Source organism: Rattus rattus, chromosome 3 (genome assembly GCF_011064425.1).
Source record: "Rattus rattus isolate New Zealand chromosome 3, Rrattus_CSIRO_v1, whole genome shotgun sequence".
NCBI lineage: Eukaryota > Metazoa > Chordata > Mammalia > Rodentia > Muridae > Rattus > Rattus rattus.
In genome coordinates, this window is record NC_046156.1 from 123,080,422 (window position 1) to 123,094,809 (window position 14,388).

At 44.2% G+C, this 14,388-nt stretch overlaps 1 protein-coding gene across 1 annotated transcript in view; it reads right to left on the bottom strand.

Annotated features, from left to right (window-relative positions):
• The window catches only part of Kcnmb2 (potassium calcium-activated channel subfamily M regulatory beta subunit 2), a 286,445-nt gene extending 278,329 nt beyond the window's left edge, over window positions 1–8,116 (bottom strand). Inside the window, exon 1 of the mRNA XM_032898549.1 lies at window positions 7,659–8,116. The gene's annotated coding sequence lies outside the window, so the exon portion shown is untranslated. The remainder of the gene's footprint in view (window positions 1–7,658) is intronic.
• Window positions 8,117–14,388: the final 6,272 nt, after the last annotated feature.

The window sequence follows — 14,388 nt, forward strand, 5'->3', positions numbered from 1 at the left end:
TGGACTAAAAATTATACTTTAGGCCTGAAACAGTGATACTCAGTGGGTTTGCCATTCAAGTGTGAGAATATGGATTCAGATCATTTGAACCTATATAAAGCCAGGCACAGTAGTAGTGCATATTTGTAATAGCAACACTTGTCCTGTGACATAGGATGTAGAGACAGAGCAAGCTCCAAAAAAAACCCACCAGGCCAGCAAGCCTAGCTTATGCAGCAAACAACAAGACACCTGTCTCAGAGTAGGTAAGGGACTCAGTGTTATCTCAAATGTTTGGTTGTACACGTATTTCCATAGTTACACACACACACACACACACACACACACACACACACACACACACCACACACAAAGAAAAAGAATACGTTAGCTTTTCAGTTACACATTATACTATGAGCTTAACTATTCCCCTTATCCCATTTTACTGGAGGGGATCAAAACTGAAAATGAGCTTCCAGGTCCAAAACTTTTTGAGTGAGGCTTTGCTTCCCACTTAAGAAGAACACCAAGGTGCAAGGGACTCTGTTTTAGGGCTTATCTGACATCATCCCCCACCTTGTACACATGCCAGTCAATCTAAAGTCTACCTGCCTGGCATTGCAGCCATTTCTCTATTGATGTATCTATTCCCTTCCTTCCTCCTGCACCAAAATTCTCAATCAATCTCCACTGTTGCCCTGGCTTTGATGAGGAGGGGAATGAAGAGTTTGCTGTGTGAACCATCATCAGGCTTGAAGTCAGCTTTGAAGGCAAAGTGCTTTACAAAGAGAAGGGTAGCCAGCAAGCAGGGACCAACAGCAGGAAGAGAGGAGATGCATTTTCCATAGCCTGGGAGTTTAAATAGAAGGGGTAAGAAGACAAGCCGATGAGAGCTTGCAGGTCCGGGCTCAGTCATATAAATATGTTACTCAGGAATGAACTATTGAGGTGTGGGATACATCTGTCCACAAGTCCAAGCTGAGGCATCAAGTGTAGACTAATAATCAGATTCATTCAAGAAATATGTAAGTGCTACCCAGAGTGCTGCTATATATGGATGCTTGGCTGGGGGAGGGGAAAGATCCCTGAACCAAAGCCCACAGCATGGTGACCTTAGGGCCAGATCAGAATTACATAAATGGCATCTTGGGAATGAAAACAGCTACTTGTAAAGATCTAAAAAAAACCTTTAAGATTCCATGACATTTCTATAACAATGGAATATCCACACTTTTGGATTCTACAGTTGGACCTCTTCATGTTACAAAGGTGGGTTTGAGAAACATAGATGGAAACATCCCCAAAATTTAGCTTTGAAATGAAGTTTCCCAGACTTGGATTAGATGTTATAGAGCAGGACAGAGGTCAGTGCTGACCAGGGAGGAGAGGTGTTTACCGTTGCAGGAGCTCAGCATTGGAGAGGTTTTAACAGTTTAAATAAAACATCCTTGCCAAGTCTGGAGTAATTGGTGAGCCACCTGCCAGTGGCATGTATGTCGTGCCCTGACCTCACAGGGTGCGCTGAACAACACCCTGTCATGTGACCTCATGTTGTGGTCATAGGGCCTCTGTCTGGACATTTCCTTAGGGAGCTAGCCACTGCAGAGACAGAGCAAAGACACAGAAACACTGAAGCCAGAGCCTCGGGTGCTTGCCGAAGTTCTCTGTCTTGGGTACCTGCGTTTATAAAATTGAGTTTGGTATCTCAGAGAAACAGGCTTTTGCCTTGTTCTTTTCTCCATGACTGCTCTTTTCTGTGGAGGTACAATAAGAAATGAACAAATGTCATGCATTTCAGGAGAATCTGTCCCTGGCACAGGTCTGATGCTTCCTAGCTGTGAACTCCTGTGTAATACCTTGGTGCTACAGACTCGCATGCTGCGTACAATGGACATGGAGCCATGCAATAGCAACAAAGAGACCCTTGCCACTAACATAGCTCCGTGAGCGGGGGTAGACATTTGCCTAGTGTTCACAGAGCTCTGGGTTTGAGCCCAGTAAAAAGATTGTGTCCAATATCATAACAAAGTGAGAAACCGATAAAAGTGTTACTGTTCTTGTGTATTTTGTTTTGTGTTTGAGACAAGAGTCTTGCTGTATAGTGCTGGTTGGCCTGGAAACTAATAGGTCAAACGGACTGACTTTAAACTTATGGTGAGTTCTACCTGCCTCTGCTTCCTGAGTGCTGGGATTAAAGGCATAGACCACCACACCCAGCATCAAGAATACTTTTTAAGCAAAAATATTTCTGTATATTTTATATGTATAATTAATATTTGTGATTTCCTATGCAGTCACAATAGGTTATAGGCACATATTTTATCTTTCCAGGCACAGTCGTGACACAGATCCGTCACGACCATGCATCATGCACTTCTGCTGTTTGCATTTCTGGTGAAGAGACGGAGGCATAGCACACTGGACAGCAGACAGCAGGCAGGGCTACGGACCACTGTGAGGCAGTCACACTGCAATGCTCTTTCCAGTGCTTCATCATAGTGGGGTCTGCACGTCCACACCCACTGAAGTTGCCTTCTAGACCTTGGAGTGCGCTTTTGGCCTAGGAAAGAAATACTATCCGTACTGTTCACAGAAGGAAAATCCTGTTCTCGGGTTCATTAAAACTTCTCCAACCACAGCAGCCTTCAGTCACTCATTACATTAAAGGTGGGGAACCTCGTCATCTGTTTACCGGAGTCTACATGACTGGAAGAAAAGTCAACATGACAGCTTCCAAGCTCTTTGACCTTTTCTTGCTTGGATTTTCCACATCTTAGTTTCTGTATCTGGTCAATGGGAAATGCTATATCTGAGGCATGGTGTGGTACTCAGGAACTTAGTGTTCTCTGCTCTAGGAATTCTGGTGGAGAGGGTATACCTGATTGTCTTAAGTCTTCAATCCAGATCTAAGCTTTTCTTTAAAACCACCAAACACCAATGAGGAAACTGAAACTCACTAAGATTTAAAACTTTACCCAAGGTTACAGAATTATGCAAGCAAGATTCAGACCGAGGTTTCTGCTCTTGGATGTAGTGTCCTTAGCACACCACACCTCAGACTCAAAAACATTGTCAAAATATTCGATATGATTTCTTATAACTATTTTGGGCCATTATTACAACATAGTTATTTGAAAACACATACTTTATACATAGGAGAACACCACTGTTAAACAGAGCTTGTGGATAATAACACTGATGAATATTATTGATTGGTTCCTAGTGTCACAGGAAAGGCATCCAGACTCTAGTAGAATATTCTAACCTGACTTTGCCGTTCCTTCCGGGATCAAGGGAAGGCAGTGGAAAGGTGGGGCATTTCTACATCCACAGTCATTTGTGAGAGATGTGTAAAGTGTTCGTTTTGACTATAAGTCATCGCTTGGATAAGATCAAATTGAATTTGTATTTCCTTTGACACAGATTGGAATCAGTGATGTGTTTTCCACTCCTGTGCAGGGAGAAGGAAGAAAATCCTCTTAGCAAATCTCCTTGACTTTTTCAAGGCATTTGGCATCTCTTTATAAAAAGCAACAGGATGTTAAGGCACAGAGTTTAGGCCCCAAGGTTGAAAATAATGTATGCTTGGGATCTCACAGTACAATGGGATTTTAATGAGGAAAAGCACTCAGTTTTCACCTGGGGGGGGGTTGTTCAATCATTTGCCCACTGCCTACTCCATAAGAGCACTTTGAACAGAGATCTGAAGCAGTGAGAATCAGAATCAAGACTCAAGATGGGTTTTTGTAGGAACAGGTATGTTGGAGGCAAAGGCTATGGGATCCGAGTGTGGGGTAGGGTTGATAACTCACCCAACAGTGATGTGGCATGAGTAGATTGGGAATGGTGAAGGAAGAATCCAGTTTGTGCAAGATTTTCACTGTAATCTGAAAGCAGATGGATAGACAGTGGAGGGGGGATTTTGAACCAATATACTAATTCAATTTCAATTCTGATACAATACTGGTTTGGGGGACAGAGATGAATGGGAGCAGAAGGAAGCAGAAGTGATCAATTGTGAAAACAACCCATTCATTTGGGGGATTGATGAAAGGCATCAGAAAGAACAGTGACAGTATTGATCTACACTGAAGGTATGGTCACTGGGAAAGACATCACTATGCCTTCAAGGGAATGGGCAGATTCAAAGAAGACTTCCAGAGTTTTCCTCTGAGAAAGGGTTAATAATGGAGTCTCCAGTAGCACTGGAAAGGAGGGTCTCAAGTGAAAATCCAGAACTTGATTTAGAACATAGTAAAGGTGTTTAAGCAACTGGTCTGTAGGAAGCTAGCTACATCAGGAGGGAGTCGAGGGCTGAGAATTTGTGGGCTCTGTGTATATGGCTAGTCTTGAAGAACTCAAGGTAGCATTTGATGTATTTGGAGCTTAAATATAGATAAAGAAGAGATTTGCGGTTGATCCATGGACCACTGCAACATTTTAAGACTTAGCAGAGAATGAAGAAAGGGATTTGGAAATGGTCTCCATTTACAAAAGCAAGGAAACAGGAGTCAGGGGTTCAGTGCTTGATGCTCTTATATAGGACTTGCCCTGACTCCTTTCCCAGAAGTCACCTCAAGCAAGTCACAACTGACTATCTCAGGGGAGTGCTGTGCTGTGTCTCTGGTCTCTGTGGGCACCTGTACTCATGTCTCCTATCTATACATAGACATAGACACATAATTAAAAATAGTAAAAAAAAATCTTGAGAAATAAAAAGAAATAGAAAATTTACACACACACACACACACATATGCACACACACGCACCTACACACATACACACTTCACTGAGGCAGTATAGTAGAGAGGACAATGCTGAACTCCTTAAGGTGCATTAAGAAAAACCCAAAGAGCCTTGGAAGAGAAACTTCACCTGCTCTTGCCTGTGTGAACAAATGACTTTGGGATTTTAGATGAAGACATAGTCTGCGTTGTGAAGTAGACTAAGAGGTAGACTGGCAGCATGGATAGAAAAGGAGATATGATTAGGCCTTATGACATGTGACATGTGACTATTAAGATAACACTTCTCATAAAATACCTTAGCAAGTTTGCAAAATTAAGCACACGACAGAAAATGGCTGCTGAGATTTCGGTGTGCATTTTTCTAATTTTTTTATACACACATGCATTTTAAAAAACATATCAGGGTTGCATTGTATATCTATCATCGAAAGTTGAGCTATATTACACAGTGGCATACGTGGTCCTGTAAGAAAATCGATAGTGCACATATATTATCGTGGCTTACTTTCTACTTGATTGTACAACAGGGACTTGGAGGGGGAAGATTTCTTTCCAAGAGGAGAGAGGTGACAGAAGAGAAGGTTGTGTCAGTGTGAGAAATGTCATGTCTAGTAGATACAAGTGGAGTGACGGCTGCATGTGTAGAAGAGAGGGATGGAAAGCAAGGACCTCTGTGAGTCTGGGAGCCTTGGTGCCAGGAGGAGAGAGATAAGAAGACTGATGACGCCCTGTTTACTTTTTATATCAGGGTGGATGCCAGGCACATTTCCTGTGAGGCTGGAGCAGGCTTTGTTTTCATTACTAGATGGAGCAGAAACTGAATGAGAAAGATGATTGGGCTGGGGGTCTCTGGCTGGTCCCTACTAACAGAAATGGGCAATGGAGTTCCTTTGTCACACAAAGTAGATTCTTTGACTGAATTCCTCAGCTCAGCTTCCCTCAGAGCTGACTAAAGAAACCCAAGTAGTCCTGTTTCATCCTGGTTTTCATTTTTTTTGGCAGGGGTGGGGAGTGGGTGGAGGGGGGAGGGGCTTTACAATCTAGACTGACACACATCAGCCACATTTAAGTGAACAGTGTGGAGATCATTTTAGTTTATCAGTGAAGTGTCAGAGCATAACTACAATAAAATCATCCCTCAGCTGTTGTTCTCCTGCAGTCAATCGCCCCTTGAAGAAATACTTAATACCCTCAGAGTCAGGTGAAATTGTTAAGATGAGAACCAGGAAAAGTCTTTTTAAAATCAAGGAAAACAACAGCGCTCACTTGCTAACTTTAGCCGTCAGATCTTGGGTTTGGGAAGTCCAAGCTCTGTGTTTTCCTATTATGGATTCTCCACTGGTGACTTCCACTGGCTAGCAATGGGGATTGCAAGGTCAAGGTCATGCTCTCCACTGGCCCCGGAGAAGCACAACCTATGTCTAAACCATCAATCTTAACAGGATATCCAGTTACTCACAGCCCTGTGCTCCAGGTCACCCAAAGACCAACTAGGACTGGGTAGCCTGGCTCAGTAATGTCCATCATTCTGCTATTGAAGAACAGCCAGCCAACTTCCGACTCTCAACCACAGGGAAATGCTCTCGAGTTTGTGTGTAAACAGCAGTGTGTACACGGGAGCTCAAAAACACCAGAATCTCACTTAACCTTAATTCCAATATTGAGCTGAAAACTAACATACTATAGTTTTCCTTAACACTTATTTATACAGTGTTATAGAGATTTTGTAGACCAGCGGAGATTGTTACATTCTTTATAAATATAGCCATTGAAGCATTTCTGCTGTTCATTACAGCTAAATCCATGCATCCAAACGCAGAGCTTTTTTTTTTTTCCAAAATAGAAAGCGTTATCTTTATATCTTTGAGTTTGTGAAGTCCACAGGGGAGAGAACGCACCAGTACCGGAGGGACACAGTCACTTTGTCTCTGCCACTTCCCACTGAGGGTCACATGCAATGACAGAACTGGCACCACAGATCAAATTGCGGAAACATTGGTTTTGGATCCTTGTACTTTTGCCTCTGAATTCTCAGCGGGGGTTCCTACATTCCCTCTCTAGTAGAGCTTTACAGATCGCATCATCTGAAGTGCAAGGAGGTGTTGTTCCTTGCAAAAGCTAATCCTTGCCCCCTCCTCCCGTCGGTGGAACGCAACCGCCCCTCTTATTTTCAAGGGAGATTACGCTTTCATGCTGTTCATTAACAAAATAAAAGGTCAAGTCCTTAACCTCTAACGAATCCCCATTTCCAGCCGCAGCCCCGCAGTTGCTCAAAGGCAAGAGCAGGAACAGAGAGAAAGCCCCTTCTTTACTCTCAAACTCCGGGTCTGTTTTTAGCAAAGCCATTAATAGGAACAGAATGGTGTGGACCAGTCTTTCAATATGCAAGATGGACGGAGGTAACCAGTTTTCTCTTATAGTAGATTATGGGGGGAAATCCATCACTATCTTCCGAAATACCCCCTGACCACCAAAGCACACTGACTACAGGAATAAAATATTTACCTAACAGGTTTCAAGTTCAGCACGGCTTCCTCCTCTATTTTCCTTGGCTCTCTCTGCCTCCCACCTGCCAAAGTCTTCTCTCAGTGCCCCCTCCCCAGCCTATCAGGCACCGCTGGTAAGAAACGAACTGATTTCTCCATGACCTCTAAGCCTTCTTTCTACTCCCCCGAAAGCAACGTGGAGTGCACACTCAGCAGGCTGCGATCGAGCCCGGAGCCAGTCTGTCCGTGAGGCTTTCCAGACATAAAACCTCACACTGCCCACTGTGTCTTGTGTTTTGGTCAGCTTGGAGCCCCAAGCTAACCCAGCCTCTCCTCTCCGTCGCACCTGGCCGCAATCCCTGATTCACAGGGCACCCCGGCACCGAGCAACAACAAAAAGCACCAAGACAGCAACAGATTCCTTTGTTTTACATGCAAATCCTACCTCCGGTAGTTGTCACATCTTCCTCAAAAGCCACGCTTAATGTTTAATGACAGCGATCCCGTGTAGTCCTCCACACAGCCACCGGGACTCATCTTTACCTTTCCTGCCGGCAGCCTTTGTGGACCATTGATGTCACACCCTCGCTAACTCATAGCTTTAATACTCCTCGCTCAAAATGTCTGCAAGAGTTTGGAAGGACAATAGGAGTGACAGGCACGCTAGACAGCCATGCTTAAGATTAGTTCTCAGAAGCTCCGTGGATGCCAGTTCAGACTGTTTTTAAAAGCGTGCAGGAGGTAGGATTTATTAGCCTATGACAGGCATGCTGCTTCTGTTTTTATTAAATACTGTAATAGGCTGTCTGTTAGCATCGCTGTGATAGGTCCAGCATTTCTTCCCCACTGCTTTCGAATTTTCATACTGAAAAGGGAGCGAGCCTGATCTGACTTCCCTCCTCACTCTGCCGCCACCCTGCCTGCTAGATCAAATTTCCAAACCCTCTAACTTCGGAAGAAAGAACTCCTCCTGTAAATAAGCTTTCTATAGGAGAGTGAACTTGGGAGTAAACACCCTCGGAATCCCCAAGAGATCCTGTTAGTCCCAGCAAAAGGACTCTTGCTTTCTCAAGTTAGAGAAAGAAGTTATTTCCAGAGCTAGGTGAGAGCATCTTTTCGAACAGGGAAAGTTACCATGAGTGACTGAGGTTGCGTTATGTACGTTATGTACTCACCCAAAGTCTCAAATGATGTATCAGTTGGACAGCGTGCATCGGTAAACAGATGAACTCAGCGGGGCACGTCGGCTGCACAGCTCTTTCCTCCATGCAGAGGTCACCATTTTTCCTGCACCACTATTTTCTCCATGGAAAGAATAGAAGATGTGGGGTGGACGCACTGCCTTGGCGTGGTCGTTTACACAGTTGTGACAGGGAAGCACTGGCCAGAGAGGAGGCTGCTCTGTGGATGCGAATGCACATCTCTCTGAAAAGTGTTTTGCCAGACAGGAACGAACGAACGAACAAAGTTCTTGCTAGAGAACGTTTTATGCTCCAACTACCCAGGTTTAGTCTTTTTTTATTCTGTTTTTCTTTCTCTTCTCTTGCTACCTCAGAACCATAGTTATATAGTAGTTACTATGGAAACTGAGTGGTTGGCTCCATGGGAGGGGCTTAGAGACCAGCAGATGCTATATGGATGGGGATGTTCTATGTTGGACTGTGGAGCAGAAATTGAACAGTGGGTGATGAATGAACATCATGTACCCGGTGCCAGTGACCCTCTGGAAGAGCAGCTCATCTCGGGGGAATGACTGAAAGTTGCTGATGTTTAATGGTGGGCATTTTTGTTGTTTAGAAGTACTACGTTGAGCAGACCCATATCCAATTCTACACAATAACCTAACATCAGTATTGCTCTTATCTCTGTCCAGAGATTTTCATTTCTTTCTTTCTTCCCCACGTTTCTAGCTGCTGGTTTGAATATGCACTGATTGTATTTGAATTTTAGTTGTTATTTGACTGGTTACAGTTTCTTCTTGGGAATAAAATGTGATTTGGTATGGAAAAAGACCCTCTTTGTATCACAAACCATAATCATATTTCATTCTAAGTGAATGTCCTTACATGATTTCCTTAGAGCCAACCCTGAGTCTGAAGATGCAATTTGAATTTTGAAAAATAACGCTGGGCTCCCTGGATTACTACTACAGGAAGAAGAGTTTCTTTTTCTTATTTTTAGTTCTTCAAATAGAAAAGAAACATTTTTTTTTTCAAAAAAAAACTTTTGCTCATCATTTGGTCATCTAAGAAAAAACATTTCTTTCAAGAATAGTTAAATATTCATAGATATAAAGAGAGCAGAAGAAGTGCTGATTACTGTCATCAGTATCTTAATTTCATGGTAATCGGAGCAATTCACACAACTGTTGACACAAAACAAGGCTCTCATCTGGAAGGAAGGAAGAGAATATTCAGAAGGCAAATTTGATGGCCAAAGCCCAGGAAACAGAACTAGATTACTACAGGTTCCACATTTCCACATGGAAGCAGTTTCTCAGCGTTCAGACAAAGACAGTTGTAAGCCAAGGCGTTTTAAAACCACTGGTGGGTACATCATAGAGGCATTCTCATCGAGATGGAGGAGTGGTCTCATCTGTGGCCTCAGATTTTATATTATTCTGCTCTTAGCTTCTGGGCTGGTAGAAATCAGCAGTCTGTTGAGTTGCTAAATTCCAAAAGGGTTTTATCTGTCACTCACAGGATGTTTGTTCCCACAGAGGTGGGCAAAGATAGTTACTTGGAGGTCTAAAGCTAAAGATAAATGTTAAAGCCAGACTGTAACATCCTAAACTCTCCATGTGACTGAAGTTCTGATCCGTCCCTCATTGGTCCCTCGGTCTTTGAGGACACAGCTTCTTTGCAGGACTCTTGTTCATACTCTAACTTGAAAGGACAAACATTCCAAAATGAAATTGTTGGGAGGGAATTCCCTAGGGCGTCATGGAAAATCTTTTTTTTTTTTTAATGGACAAGCACATCACCCAACACTTGTTATGAGAGACAAATTATTTCAGTAAAAGAATAAAGATTTTTCTCTTTTTAAATGACTGGAAAAGTAGTGTCATAAATTAAATACTACACCTCCTTTTCTAGATTAAAAACCCCACTGTAAGCAGAGTGTTTGTGGTTTGGAGAGAGGAGACAGAGGGAGGAAACAGACAAGAAGAAAATGGGGGCGGGGCGAAGAGCATCCTCACCAAAAGGCTCTCCCATTGCATCCCTCCAGCTCTCCTGTGACAACTCGGCTGCTGCTCTGCTGTAGCCAGCCAGGAGTTCCCTGGAAGCTGGAGTGGGCGGGGTGTTAGAGATGCTTTAGCACAGAGAGGTTCTCTGGAGCTCTCTCAGAGGTGGCAAGACTTCCCTACCTGTGAAGTCAGGGTAGGGATTTTGTTGTCGCTTGTTTGTTTGTTTTCTGTTTTGTTTTGCGGTTAGGAAAGAGGATCACGATCTAGGGAAGGAATGGAAGAAGGAAATGGAAATGAAGAGGAGGGGAGGGGAGAGAAGGGAGGTGGAGAAGGGAAGGGGAAGAAAGAGATCCAAGAGGAAGATGGAGCGGGAGGAGAATCTCCTGCCCACACAGTGTTGGAAGAGGGCACAGGCTTTGGAGTAAACAAACAGGCCTGATTCTGAGACCTTTAGACTGTTTGAGCATCTGGTGTTGAAAGGAAAGGACAAGAGTGGACCTTGCAGGTTGGCAAGGATGCAACACAGGGAAGAGGAAAGTGCATTACAAAGAAGACTCCTCAAATAAACTTTGGTTGTCACCCATCAGGAAGAGAAATGATGGGGAAATAGGAAGAAAGGGCAGGCTAGGAACTAAAGGTAACAGGAGGGTATAGGAGGGATGGGGAGAGCATCTCTCCCCCTCAGTCCTATAGAACAGTTCCCCTGTGCTTCTGTTTTATTTTCTGGATCTCAGCCCCGATTCTTTCTTTAGTTGTACCCTATGCTGATGATCCAGATTCAAGGTACCTGTCAGGACCACTCCTCCCAAAAGAGTGGAACCTGTGCCACAAATGTTGAAAGCCTGTTCTTCCATTCATGAAAAGAGCTGATGTGAGGAAGGCATTTGGTCTCGCCCAGCATAACTTCTCAGTCCAGAGGAGGACGTGTGGACCTGCAGAAGCAAGGCTTGCACCAGAGTATAAAAGTGTGCACAGCCTCTGCAACTTGGTAGCATCTCACAGCATCTGCTCTCCCCATGTGCAGGAGAAAACTTGTTTTCGAAAGAATGTACGTGTGCTGTGCATTGGTGCGAGCCTGTGCTATGCATGTGTGTGTGAGCCTGTGCGCGTGTGTGTGTGTGTGTGTGTGTGTGTGTGTGTGTGAGAGAGAGAGAGAGAGAGAGAGAGAGAGAGAGCAAGAGAGAGTGTGCTTGTGCATGTGCATGTGCATGTGCGTGTGTTCTGTGCTTGTGCGTGTGTTAACAAACACTGAATGGGAAGGATTTGTTGAGGGGGATCTAAGCTTGGCAGCTTTCCTGTGCAGGCAGTGAGTGGATGGTATAATGAATGAGGGCATCCATTCATTATGAGTCATCGCTGTTAAAATGAAAATTTGATAGATATACAACTTGAAGGTGTAGCTATTGGCTACAGATCCGAGAGATAATGATAATGTGCAGTGTATAATTCACACTCTGAATAGTGCAGCCTGCGCATTTGCTCTGCTCTATTTTTCTAGGAATAACTGAGTTTAGAAGCAGCTTCCTTCCTGTTATCCTGTGAACTGAGAGGCTGACTCATTCCGCAGTGAGCACCCTTCCACTTCGAGTGCATAAAAAAGTAATTCTCCAGTGCAGACTGACATGTGTGACCCTGGGAATGAAGGGAAAATAGTGTGAAGCCAACGAAACCATAATTCCTTAAGAGATTACATGAATATACTAAATTCACCTATTTGTTTTCAAGACAGAGCTCTTTATGTTGCCCAGTCTGGCCTCAAACCCAGAGCCATCCTCCTGCCATAGACTCCTGAGTATGAGGATTTTGGGTGTGAGCCATCCTGCCTGCTCTCCTACGCTGTCTTCAGTCTTCAGAATAAAAGTGATGAGGGGAAGGCAGATCTCTCCCTGCCCCTCTCTCTGTGCATATGTGTTTCTGCAAGGCATGTGCGTGTCGTATATGTGTAACTGCTTAGCGAGGTCACAAGACAACCTTGAATACTGTTCCCCAGGCACCATCCACATTATCATTTGAGGCAGAGTCTCTCACTGGCCTGGAACTCATGAAGGAGGCTAGGCTACTGGTTAATCAGCCCCGAGGGTCCTCCCCAGTGCTGGGATTATAAGCATACACGGCCATGAGAGTTTTGTTTGTTTTTTTAATTTTTAGCTTTTAAACACGAGTTCTGAGAACTAAACCCAGGTTCTTGTGTTTGTTTGGCAAATGCTTTACTGACTGAGCCATCTGTCTAGAGTGGAAAATATGAACTGCTCTATCTCTATTGGTGGAAAATGAAGAGAGAGGTTAAGTAGTTGCCTCAAGATTAGGCAGCCTGGATCTCCTGTGCATTAAATGAAACTAGCTTCCAACACTTTGACTGGCTCAAACTTCTGCTTTGTGATACCCAGACATTTGAGCACCAAAGGATAATTCTTGAAAAGAATTTATAAATAGAAAAATGAAAGAGAAAGTCACAGGCTAAGTGAAAACATTTGCAGAAGCTACATCTCATGGAAGACTGTATCTGACTCAGACAATGGACTTTTAATGCCCAGCAAGAAGGAATCGACCCAGTTAAAATCACACCCCAAATCTAAGTTAGAACTCCCCAACGAAAACATGCAGGTACACCAAGCAGATGAAAAGCCATTGCATACCACAGTCATAGGGAAATGCAGACTAAAGCAACTGACTGCCACCAGGCTCCAGTCAGAGTGAGTCAGGGAACATGCATGCCACTGAAGGGAACCCAAGCCAGGTAGCAACAAGGGGCTCTTTGTTCACTGTGGTGAGGGTGTATGGGGTACAGTGTGAGGGGTGGTGACATGATGGTCTGGAGAGAGTGTGCATAGCACAGTACGTGGGAGGATGATTGGCGGTCTGGTGAGGGTGTACAGTGATTTGTCAGTCTGGTCTATAAATCAAGACTCAGCAAGCAGCAGAGCACAGTGCTGACTCGGAATGGCCTCAGGGAACACGTTGGAAGCCCATGTTCCAGTGCAACACTGAAGGACACACCATTAAGAGGAGACTTTCGGAGCTCACAGAGTCCCGGGGCTCTGCTCCCATGAAGGGATTATGCTGTTGTGGCAGTGGGCTAGCAGTGGTAGGAATAGTTTTCTGATTAAAATGACAAAAAAAAAAAAAAAGACAAAGTTTGTGACTACTTTCCTGCCTTTGGCCATTTAGTAGGAAGTCTCTTCCTGCAGACACAGGCAGACCTTCATCCTGGAACTTACTTATTCCCCACAACTGTGGGACCTTTATCTCTGTTCGTTTGTAAGTTGTCATCCCACAAAATTCAGGTACAGTAGCATACATGCACTGGAACACACATGATTCGTCTCTCAGACTCCTTGGAATTTACCCCAAAGGGTTGAAAACTTACGTTCCCCTGGAAATCTATACAGAACTGACCACAGCTTTCTTTCTAGTCGCCCATCTCAAAACTGGTCCAGAGGTTTAGCAGACGAATGGATAGTTTCTGCTAAGCCAGGCAGGGCAGTGCTTTTGGAACTAAACAGAAACTACGGAGCATGATTGAGCAGAAGATACCAGGAGTGGGGTGGGGGGCTTAAATGCCTGTCTGTAAGGTAGAGGAACCAGTTGGAGGAAGCTAAACATTTACTCCAAATAGCTGACCTGAAAATGGAGACAATGCAGTCATTGCTAGCCAGGGGAGGGCTGCCTGAATGGGGGAATAGAATATTTTTGTGGCCAATGAAAATCCTCTGTGTGGCACTTTAAGTGCAAATACATGTTGTTATACGTTTGCCCAAGCTTATGTAGTGCACAGCATCACTGTGGGCCCATCTGTGAAATGCAGGCATCAAAGACTATTGTGGTTTGTCAATGCAGGCTCTAGAAGGGGATGCTAGCTAAGGAGGACACGGAACCCGCACAGGGTAGTGAGCAAAGAGAGGAGAGAATCCATGAGGCTGAAACTTCCCCAGAAAAGCAAAAGTCTTATGGGAACTAGAGTCGACACTCCCTATAGGCTGATGTGGTG